The sequence below is a fragment of the Cannabis sativa genome, unplaced genomic scaffold (assembly GCF_029168945.1).
Source record: "Cannabis sativa cultivar Pink pepper isolate KNU-18-1 unplaced genomic scaffold, ASM2916894v1 Contig4, whole genome shotgun sequence".
NCBI classification, from domain to species: domain Eukaryota; kingdom Viridiplantae; phylum Streptophyta; class Magnoliopsida; order Rosales; family Cannabaceae; genus Cannabis; species Cannabis sativa.
Genome location: NW_026870040.1, coordinates 70,875 through 83,302, shown reverse-complemented (window position 1 = coordinate 83,302; position 12,428 = coordinate 70,875). Strand labels below are relative to the sequence as shown.

At 42.1% G+C, this 12,428-nt stretch overlaps 1 non-coding gene across 1 annotated transcript; it reads left to right on the top strand.

Moving 5' to 3' along the window:
- The first annotated feature begins 487 nt into the window (after positions 1–487).
- LOC133033361 (small nucleolar RNA R71) lies at positions 488–594 on the top strand. Its single transcript, XR_009685586.1, has one exon. It is a non-coding gene; the product is annotated as a small nucleolar RNA R71 (small nucleolar RNA).
- Positions 595–12,428: the final 11,834 nt, after the last annotated feature.

Here is a 12,428-nt window from a genome sequence, read left to right as displayed (position 1 = left end):
TTGACCCCCCCAAGAAAAATTAGGATGATTCTTCCATGCTTGATTGTAAGAGTTTGAGAATGCCCCATTGTTTCTGTTAAAATTCTGATTTCCCATGTAACAAACGGACTCCGGATTAGATGGACACTTCTCAAACACATGCCCTTCTCCACAAAACACACATGAGACATCATCACTTTGAATGGCAGCAGCTGGTTGAATATTTTTAGCGTTCCCAATACTCAAATTCTTCAAAACATTCGTCATGGAAGCCATTTGAGCTGTCAAAGCTGTTATTGCATCTACCTCAAGGACCCCCGCCACTTTTCTACTTGTTGGAGCTCTAGTGTTGGACCATTGATAGTTGTTACTTGCAATGGTCTCCAAAATCTCAAATGCTTCATTGTAAGACTTCGACAAAATAGCACCATTGGCCGATGCATCTAACACCATTCGAGAAGCTGCATTCAAGCCATTATAAAAAGTCTCCATCTGAATACAATGTGGAATGCCATGATGTGGACACTTTCGCAAAAGTTCCTTAAACCTCTCCCACGCATCACTTGTGGACTCATCTTCAAGTTGCTGAAAAGACATGATCTCACTTCTGAATTTTGCATTTCTAGTAGGAGGAAAGTATTTCCTCAGAAACTTCTCAGCAAGGTCATTCCAATTGGTCACAGAATCAGGCGGCAAAGTGTTGAGCCATGATCTAGCTCGGTCTCGTAGTGAGAATGGGAATAGCTTCAACCTTAACACCTCTTCACTCACTCCTTGGATCTTGAAAGAATCACTCACCTCCAAAAATGAACGGAGATGGAGGTGAGGATCTTCAGTTGGCATCCCGCTGAATTGCCCCACGGTTTGGAGCATTTGAAACATCACTGGCTTGAGCTCAAAGTGCGGTGCTTGTATTTCAGGCCTCACAATGCCTGGATTGAGCTCATTAAACATGGGGGCTGCATACTCCCTTATAGCCCTTGCTCGATCATCTGCCAACATGACGGGATTAGCAATTTGTGGAGCAACCCCATCATCATCAAAATTTTCAGCCATGATATCTCGACCCTTAGCCTTTTGAACCCTTCTTCTTCTTCGGAATGTACGTTCAATCTCGGGATCAATAGGAGCAAGTTCAAAGTCCTCTTGTTGGTTCATACACTATAGATACCTGAGATTTCAAAAAAAAGAACCAGCAAGATTAAAAGCACAAAAATTCTTAGAATGTCAATTAGTTGATAAAACAAAATTTAGAACTTAAAGTCCCCGGCAACGGCGCCAAAAACTTGTTGTGAAAATTCTATTGCTTTATAATTGCGCAAGTGTACACAATCACAAACAAGTAATACAATGATAAGTAAATCAAAGTTCGTCTCCACAGGGACTTTTTACTAAATAATGTTGAATCAACTAAAAGTAATTCCAAGAATTTCAAATAAAAATAAAATAAAGTCACACATTAATTCACGAGAAAAATTTATAGCCTTGAATCTAAACTTGAGAACTAATTTTTTTTAACTAAATAAACTAAAAATAAGAAACTAAAAGTGATTAAAATGGTGGTAATTTCAGATTAGGAAAATAGACTTGGGTGATTAATTTCCACTTGTATGTCCCAGTTGATACAGCAATGACCCAGCAATGACTCAGCAATCCTGGCAGAGTTAACAAATTTCAACAAAAACCAGCAAGCTTTTTCCAAAACTTGCAACTAACCATTCATAACCTCACAATGCATTCCTACATCAGTTTAGATCACAAATAGCCCAATAAAGCATCAAATCCTTAGTTATACATGGTAGCAAAATATTCCTATTTCACTACTAATTAATACCTAAAAATAAAGGTAAAAATCATGCATCAATTAGAAGGGTTCAACTAGGTCTTACTTTTCCAAGTAAGATCTAGCTTGCTAAATGTTAAAGATGGCCAAAAATTAACATTCATTCAACATTTCATCACAACTAATTGAACTAAGCCAAGATTACCTCATCATTGCAAAATCAAAACACTAGTCCATACAAGGGTTTGTAACCACCCAAATCTCAAACAAGTTTAGTTCATAGCTGAAATTTGAAACTCAAAACCAGAAAGTATGTTGTTCATGAAGTTAAAGAAAAGCTTAAAGTGAAGAAAATGATACAAAACGAAGTGGAGAGCAAGAGAGATGAGTATTGAGCTCAAATCCTTCTTTGAATGTTGCCTTCTTCTCCTTCTTCTCAATCTTCTTCTTCTTTGTACTCTTCTTCCTTCTTAGTACTCTGAAACTTTCTTTTCTCTGCTGTATATTTCGTACCCTATTCAAGTGCAGCCACCTCTTTTTAATTCCTCATCTCCCTTTTCTTTTTTTGTTCCCCAATTAGGGTACCAAAGTTTACCCTAATTGGAAATCCCAATCATCACCCACTTGTCCTTCATTTTCCACATGTTTGTTGAGTCACTAGCCAAATTCCGCCACCTCAGCTCGTTTTTCTTTTCATTAAAGCCAGCTGGACATTCTGCCAAAATAAACTTACTGGGCTGACAGATTGCTACGCGATGAATGCTACAGCAATGCCAGTCAGCAATAATCATTTTCCTGCTCCTTTTTCCCCTTGTCCCAAAAATTTTCAAATACCTATTCTTGTATTTTTTCTGCTTAAAACACATAAAAACAATAACATAAGTCTATTTAACACTTACTAACACACACACTTCCATTTATTACAAAGACACAACAAACTAGACACAATTACACAATATAAACATTAATTGATCCACAATTCACATTAAATTCAAGCTTAAAGATATGATAATAACTCTAAATCTTAGAGTTATCAGTACTATTGACAAGTATCCTCCTGATCGGTCGAACCGGTCATACTCCGGCTGCTGGTCATACTCCAGCCTGTACCGACGGGATATGTCAATAGCACGGAACCACCAACCAAATGTCAGCCTGATCGGTCAAACCGGTCATACTCCGGCTGCTGGTCATACTCCAGCCTGTACCGACGTGACAGGGTTGGATGGTTCGAAGCCAACATACAACTAATGTAATCTAATAGGCTTCCTACATGCACGCTAAACATGTAATCTACATATGCATACTGTTATACTAATCTTACCTGGATTCCGAATTCAGGTGTGCCGGTCAACCCGATTTGGAACTTTAGCCGAGCGGATTGACATCGGCTCCTAAACCATAAAAATCACAACACTATAAGTGACACGCTAAATCACTTCCCGGGGACTTAAACTAGGAACTAAAAGTTTCCCTATCGATAAAAAGCATGGCAATACCCCTTAAAACATAAAAACGAGGAAAAACACGGGTTCTGAAAATTCCCCAACCGGAGGTTGCCCAACCGGAATTCGGTTCGGAATTCTTGAACCCTCATCCGGAATTCCGGTTGCACAACCGGAATTCCGGTTCCTCGAGAATTTTTCAAAATTCCTAACTCAACCAAATCAAACCCAATTTATTCCAAACCTTCCGGACACCTCTAAATACCCCAAAGAACATATCCAAGGCATCGAACTAACCCAGAAATCACAGATACACAAATTGCCATTAAAGCTCAAGCTTTGAGTTCTAAACTCAAGCTTGAGCAAATCCCACAAACATGCAATCAAACCTGGTTAATTCTACTTAAATAAGCATGAATAAGCTTCTGAAAACAAACAAGAACAACAGCAACAACATAGTAACAGATTACACAACATTTCTTCAAAAATCATAACTTTTTGCATAGAAAACTCAAAGCTTTACACAACCTAACTAACATGCTTCAAAACAGCTCAAATAGCTTCAATTAAACATGCTTTACACCTCAGAAATCAACAACAAAACACAGCAATAATAACAGCCACAAAAAGCATGCATTTACCCAATATTTCACCATTTTTTTCATAATTTTAAAGAAGAAATCAAGAGAAGCTAACCTAGCTTGAAGAATGCTTAGAATGGATGAGAGTTTGCTTGAAAATCAAAGAGAAAATCAGCTTCATGCACCCCAATGCTTGGTAGAAAAGAGAGAGAGCTTTGAGAGAGTTTTTCTAATTTTTTTCTAAGTGTTTTGTAAAAATGAAAGAAAAACACATAATGCCACTTATCATATTCCATTTCAGCCAAGTAAACATTAAAAATAAACATTTAATTTTCAAATAAAAAGCCACTAAAAGACAAAACACTAATGGGGCAAAAAGACCATTTTGCCCCTCCACCATAAAATCACATAAATCATACTAAAGGGGTATTTTTGGGAAATTCTAAATTTCCGGCCATTCCCGACATTCCCAATGTCTAAAAACCCGTCCCAAATTAATAACATGCTAAGTTGTGATTTCTACTGAGCCAAACGCCGAGTTCCAAAATACCGGGCACCGGAAATGCAAAATATGAAAACTACTGAATAACACGACCATGCATTTCTGAATTCCATAAATAACAGTATAATAAATTATTTAAATAGCTATAAATAATTTCATAATTAATCATAATTAACTGATAATTTCCAAATTAACTAAGCGGGCTTTACAACTATTCCCCCCTTAAAAGGATTTCGTCCCCGAAATCTAACCTGAATAACTCTAGATATTGAGCTCTCATATCTGACTCTAGCTCCCAGGTGGCTTCCTCCACCTTCTTGTTTCTCCAGAGAACCTTGACCAATGCTATGGTCTTATTCGAAGGACTTTATCCTTTCTATCCGGGATCCGCACCGGCTTGTTGTTCCTCATAAGTCATGTCCGTCGTAGCTCAAGACTCTCATAACTGAGTATATGAGAGGGATCTGAAACGTATTTTCTCAACATCGAGACATGGAATACGTTGTGAACTGCTAATAAGGCTGGAGGCAATGCTAACCGATATGCCACTTGACCTATCTTCTCGAGAATCTCGAAAGGTCCTGTAAATCTAGGGCATAACTTGCCTCTTTTCCCGAAACGTTTAATCCCCTTCATCGGAGATACCCGTAAAAACACATGTTCCCCTACTTGGAACTCAACATCTCTGCGTTTCGGACCGCGTAACTCTTCGTCCGTCTTCCGTGAGGCAAGCATTCTAGCTTTTATCTTCTCTATCGCCTCAATGGTCCGCTGTACTGACTCAGGACCTAGGTATTTCCTCTCCACTGTCTCATCCCAGTGGATGGGAGATCTACACTTCCTTCCGTATAACAGTTCATAGGGAGCCATCCCTATCGTACTCTGATAACTGTTGTTGTACGAAAATTCTATCAACGGTAGATACTTATTCCATGAGCCTTCAAAGTCCATAACACAGGCTCTCAACATGTCCTCCAATATACGAATTGTCCTTTCGGATGACCATCTGTCTGAGGATGGAATGCTGTACTGAATTTCAGCTTGGTACCCATTGCCCGTTGCAAACTTTGCCAAAATTTGGAGGTGAACTTCGGATCCCTGTCCGAAACTATCGACTTCGGTACCCCGTGAAGTCTCACTATCTCTCTGACATATAACTCTGCCAACTGATCCACTGTAAATGTTGTTCTAACCGGCAGAAAATGAGCAGATTTCGTAAATCGATCCACCACTACCCAGATGGAATCAAATAAACCCGTGGTCCTAGGTAACCCGACCACAAAATCCATCGTAATATCCTCCCATTTCCATTCTGGTAGGGTTAGAGGCTGCAACAACCCTGCTGGTCTCTGATGTTCAGCCTTAATCTGCTGACAAGTGAGGCATCTCGATACGAATTCTACCAAATTCTTCTTCATACCGTTCCACCAGAAGTACGGTTTCAAATCTTGGTACATCTTAGTGGTACCGGGATGCAGAGAATACGGGGTAGAATGAGCCTCCTCAAAGATCTCATTCCAAAGTTCCACACTATTCGGAACACAAACCCTGGCTTTATACAAAAGCATTCCACTGTCTGACACTGAAAAGTTCTTGGCTTGACCAGCCAATACCTCATCTCGGATTTTCACTAACTCCGGATCTGTCATCTGAGCGACTTTTATTATTTCCAACAGATCAGATTGCAACGTTAAGTTGTGAAGCTGACCTACCACAAACTCAATGCTGGATCTAACCATATCCTCTGCTAGCTGAGGTGAGATCTGAACCATACTAGCTACTTGCCCGGGACCCTTTCTGCTCAGGGCATCGGCCACTACATTGGCTTTTCCGGGATGATAGAGGATCTCACAATCATAATCCTTCACTAATTCCAACCAACGCCTTTGTCTCATATTCAAATCCTTCTGAGTAAAGAAATACTTGAGACTTTTATGGTCGGTATAGATCTCACACTTCTCCCCGTAAAGGTAATGCCGCCAAATCTTCAGTGCAAAAACCACTGCGGCCAACTCTAGATCATGAGTCGGGTATCGCTGTTCATAATCCTTTAACTGACGGGAGGCATAAGCGATGACCCGATCGGCCTGCATCAATACACACCCCAAACCCTGTTTGGATGCGTCGCATTATACTACGAACTTCTCCTTGTCCGAAGGCAAAGCTAGCACTGGAGCGGTAATCAACCTCTGTTTCAGCTCCTGAAAATTATCTTCGCATTTATCTGACCAGATAAACCGCTGATTCTTCTTTGTAAGCTCGGTTAGGGGCATTGAAATTTTGGAGAACCCTTCGACGAACCTACGGTAGTACCCAGCTAAACCCAAGAAGCTTCTGATCTCTGTCACTGTCTTCGGTCTTGGCCAATCCCTGACGGATTCAATCTTCCCGGCATCCACCTTGATCCCATCTTTGCTCACAATGTGCCCTAGGAAGGACACCTGAGATAGCCAGAACTCACATTTCTTGAACTTGGCATAAAGCTTATGCTCTCGAAGCCGTTGCAGTACCATCTGAAGATGCAACTCATGCTCCTCTTCTGATTGAGAGTACACGAGGATGTCGTCGATAAACACAATTACACAGATATCGAGGAAATCCTTGAATACTCTATTTATCAGGTCCATGAATGCTGCAGGAGCATTGGTTAGTCCGAATGACATAACCAGAAACTCGTAATGTCCATACCTAGTGCGGAAAGCCGTCTTCGGAATGTCCTCCTCTCGGATTCTCAACTGATGATAACCCGAGCGGAGATCAATCTTAGAAAAGACCGTCTTCCCCTGAAGCTGATCGAACAAGTCATCGATCCTAGGTAATGGATATTTATTCTTCACCGTTAGCTTGTTCAACTCTCTGTAGTCAATGCACATCCTCATAGATCCATCCTTCTTCTTGACGAATAAAACCGGGGCTCCCCAAGGTGACACACTGGGTCGAATGAACCCTATGTCAAGCAACCCTTGGAGCTGAATCTTTAATTCCTTAAGTTCAGCTGGAACCATTCTATACGGGGCTCTGGAAACCGGTTCCACCCCTGGTGCCAAGTCAATCACAAAATCAATCTCCCGCTGAGGTGGTAACCCTGGAAGTTCTTCGGGAAAAACATCCAAAAATTCCCGAACCACTCTGATGTCTTCTGGCCGAATGGTATCTGGCCGAGTGGTGTCCACCACCACGGCCAGAAACCCTAAGCAACCGCCGTGCAACAGTTCTCTAGCTGACATAGCCGAGATCACCGGGATCCGAGATCCCTGAACTGAACCAACAAATACAAACAGTTCTTCACTTTCCGGTTGGAAGATCACCATCTTCCTCTTACAATCAATGCTCGCCGAATATTTAGATAGGAAATCCATTCCTAAAATAATATCGAATTTGACTAAACTCATCTCTATCAGATCAGCACTTAACTCTCTACCATCTATCCTGATCGGCATAGACCTAATCCACCTATTGGAGATAACCAATTCTCCGCCAGGTAACAGGGTTCCAAACCCTGATTCATATCTATCATATGGTCTACCCAATTTACTAAAGACTCTGGCCGCCACATAAGAATGTGTAGCCCCATAATCAAACAGCACTGAATATAGCGAGTTGTTAATAAAAAGCTGACCTGTGACAACTGATGGGCTGGCATCTGCATCAGCCTGCGTGATAGCGAACACCCTGGCTGGAGTGGGTATCGCTGGAGCTCGCGGTGCCTCTGGTCGGAGCTGGGGACAGTCCCTCTTGAAGTGTCCGGGCATGCCACAATGAAAGCATCCCTGACCTTTGCACTCACCCCGATGGTGCCTCTTGCAGCTAGGGCACTCGGGATAGGAGAATTGGGTCTCAGTACCACCTGGACGACTCCCTCTGTTCTGGTTCCCCCGAAACCTCTTGTTCTGACTCGAGCCACCAGAAGCAGTGGGTGCTCTCTTCCTCTGATCAATGGCCGAACCACTACTCCCCCTGCTATAGCCTGATGCAGGAGGGGTAGGAGCCCCGCCACTAACCGGAGTACTGGCTGATTCTGACATACACCCCACTGCGCCCTCAGCTCGCAGTGCCTTCTCCACCATCTGAGCATAGGTGGTGCTGTCGTCTGTGGTGATCATCAAATCATGCCTAATCCTGGCATTCAACCCGTCCAGATACTTCTCCTTCTTGCTGAAGTCGGTCGGCACAATTCCTGAGGCTAACCTCGCCAACCGATCAAACTGAGTAGTATACTCAGTGACGCTCATGTTCTCACGCTAGGTCAGGTGAGCGAACTCTTTCCTCTTGGCACTTCTGACCGCCTCGTTGTAGTATTTCGCGTTGAAGAGTTCTTGGAACCTTTCCCAGGTCATGGTGGTGACGTCATGGATCTGAGACACCATGTCCCACCAGACCAAAGCGTCCTCCTGGAACTGGAATGTGGCGCACACCACTCTGTCGTTACCGGTGACACCCATGAAATTCAGAATCTTGGTGATCACCGTCAGCCATTGCTCGGCTTTCATTACGTCCCGACCTCCCAGGAAAACTGGAGGTGCTTGCTTCTGGAACCGCTTATACAGAGGTTCCAATCTATGGGCCGCCACAACTATCTCGGCCTGGGCAGCAGGGGCAGGTGCCACTGGAACTACGGAGCCTTTGGGCTGCGGGAGCACCCCGTCGTCTCAACCTCTTAAATCTCGAGGTCTTGCTCTTCGATCCGGGCTTGCATTTCCGCAAACCGCAACTCCCGGTCCCCGGGCTCCACGATCGGGCAGGGGAGCACAGGCGGCTCGTGGTGGGTTCTCATCACCCCGACCACGAGTCTCGCCCTCGTGTGACCTCTACCTCGGCCCCTAACAGGTGGGGGAAACTGAGCTCCCTGTCCTTGATTCGACCCTACGGAGTTGCCCTGGCTCCTGGTAGTCCGCCTGGCGTCCATCTGATTAGAACTGCCTGCGAAACCAAGAGTTGGCATATCAGGTCGTATTCAAGGAGAGCTTACTAATACCGCTTAATTTGGAAATTAAAAACGAAACATGCGCCTATTCTACTATCAGGCTACTAACATGCTTCCTAACAGGCTTTTTTTTTTTTCATAATTGGATAAAATAAAATACTAAAGCAATAAAGGCTTACTGAACCGTGAAACGAGCTAACTGCTGATGATGATTGTACATGTCGTGACGATCTTCAGAAGACAACCTGGCGGCTCTGATACCAAATTGTAACACCCTAACTACCATAGGCGTATTACGTGATTTTTAAACGTACTGTGCAGCTCGTTGCTAATCAACGAGGTTTATGGAAAAACGTGATTAATTAAAATTTTGCTTTTTAATTAAACTTATAAAACAATATTACAAAAGACTCGGGATCCCGATTATAAAATCATTTACAAAAAGATTTAACTGTTTAGCTGTTACATAAAATAAAAGTCGTCTAACGACCAGTTACAAAAATCAGCCTCGCTGTCCCGATGATCGTACGCTCCAGGCCTAACCGCCCCGACATGTACAATCTTCACAAACTCGCTCAGGGCCCATCAGCTTTAGCTTTGCCTTTACCTACACATAAACGTAAACTGTGAGTCGACAGACTCAGTAAGAAAAGCATAATAATACTCATACATAATTCTAACTGCCGTGTCCAACACGATACTGAGTCCCGCTACTGCCGTGTCCAACACGGTACTGAGCCACTACTGCCATGTCCAACATGGTACTGAGTTTTGAACGTTCACAGGGACGGTACTATTGACAAGTATCCTCTTGATCGGTCGAACCAGTCATACTCCGGCTGCTGGTCATACTCCAGCTTGTACCGACGGGATAGGTCAATAGCACAAAACCACCAACCAAATGTCAGCCTGATCGGTCAAACCGGTCATACTCCGGCTGCTGGTCATACTCCAGCCTGTACCGACGTGACAAGGTTGGATGGTTCGAAGCCAACATACAACTAATGTAATCTAATAGGCTTCCTACATGCACGCTAAACATGTAATCTACATATGCATACTGTTATACTAATCTTACCTGGATTCCGAATTCAGGTGTGCCGGTCAACTTTGACCGGAACTTTAGCCGTGACGGATTGCGGCTCCTAAACCATAAAAATCACAACACTATAAGTGACACGCTAAATCACTTCACGGGGACTTAAACTAGGAACTAAAAGTTTCCCTATCGATAAAAAGCATGGCAATACTCCTTAAAACATAAAAACGAGGAAAAACACGGGTTCTGAAAATTCCCCAACCGGCAGACCGGTTGCCCAACCGGAATTCCGGTTCTGGGAATTACTGAACCCTCATTCGGAATTCCGGTTGCACAACCGGAATTCCGGTTCCTCGCAAGAATTTTTCAAAAATTCCTAACTCAACCAATCAAACCCAATTTATTTTAAACCTTCCAGACCTGCTTTAAATACCCCAAAGAACATATCCAAGGCATCAAACTAACCCAGAAATCACAGATACACAAATTGCCATTAAAGCTCAAGCTTTGAGTTCTAAACTCAAGCTTGAGCAAATCCCACAAACATGCAATCAAACCTGGTTAATTCTACTTAAATAAGCATGAATAAGCTTCTGAAAACAAACAAGAACAACAGCAACAACATAGTAACAGATTACACAACATTTCTTCAAAAATCATAACTTTTTGCATAGAAAACTCAAAGCTTTACACAACCTAACTAACATGCTTCAAAACAGCTCAAATAACTTCAATTAAACATGCTTTACACCTCAGAAATCAACAACAAAACACAGCAATAATAACAGCCACAAAAAGCATGCATTTACCCAATATTTCACCATTTTTTTCATAATTTTAAAGAAGAAATCAAGAGAAGCTAACCTAGCTTGAAGAATGCTTAGAATGGATGAGAGTTTGCTTGAAAATCAAAGAGAAAATCAGCTTCATGCACCCCAATGCTTCAGCCGAAAAGAGAGAGAGCTTTGAGAGAGTTTTTCTAATTTTTTTCTAAGTGTTTTGTAAAAATGAAAGAAAAACACATAATGCCACTTATCATATTCCATTTCAGCCAAGTAAACATTAAAAATAAACATTTAATTTTCAAATAAAAAGCCACTAAAAGACAAAACACTAATGGGGCAAAAAGACCATTTTGCCCCTCCACCATAAAATCACATAAATCATACTAAAGGGGTATTTTTGGGAAATTCTAAATTCCCGGCCATTCCCGACATTCCCAATGTCTTAAAACCCGTCCCAAACTAATAACATGCTAAGTTGTGATTTCTACTGAGCCAAACGCAGAGTTCCAAAATACCGGGCACCGGAAATGCAAAATATGAAAACTACTGAATAACACAACCATGCATTTCTGAATTCCATAAATAACAGTATAATAAATTATTTAAATAGCTATAAATAATTTCATAATTAATCATAATTAACTGATAATTTCCAAATTAACTAAGCGGGCTTTACACTTGTTAAGTCAACTCAAAGGTTGTACTAAAAGGAAAGTCCCTAAAGACGACAGAACAACTGACACACTCACTCGACTAGCCAGCTACACCTTGACAACCAAAGCAAAATTGGTACTTATTCAGTTCTTTAAAGAACTAAGCCTCCCTATTTCAAAATAAATAGACTTGTTGGATAACCAACATAGATACACTTACAGCAACATACCTCCAAACAAAAATCTTGCTAGAAAGTAGGGACAGCAGGATGGTTGCAGGGTGTCCAATCCTGCATAACATAACACACAGACGTGGTATCCCAAAACCACCTCTATGAAGTATACCAAGAAAGAAGTTGAATAGCTATTGACAGGAGTGCACAAAGGCTCTGAGATAATCATGCCGAGGAGCAAAGCCAACCTAGTGTAGTTGGGATCAAACTACAGCATCGGCCTAGCCTCCGAAAGGCTGGCTGACCTTGGCCTCAGTAGGCTGGCCAACGATAGAATCATCATTCTCGCTGGCCACCACCTTGACAAGTTAGTCGAACATAAATTCAATAACTTGGTCGACCATAGCCTCCTCCAAGTGGCCAAGCAATGCTTTAATGTGGCTAGCCACCTGGTATGTACCTTGGCTAGACCAATCCACTAGTTGTCTGCTCTCATACTTCTAGTCTACAGTGACCAAGAGGTAAAACCAAATCTTGCTAGCAAGATCCCTTGAAGAAAGGGAA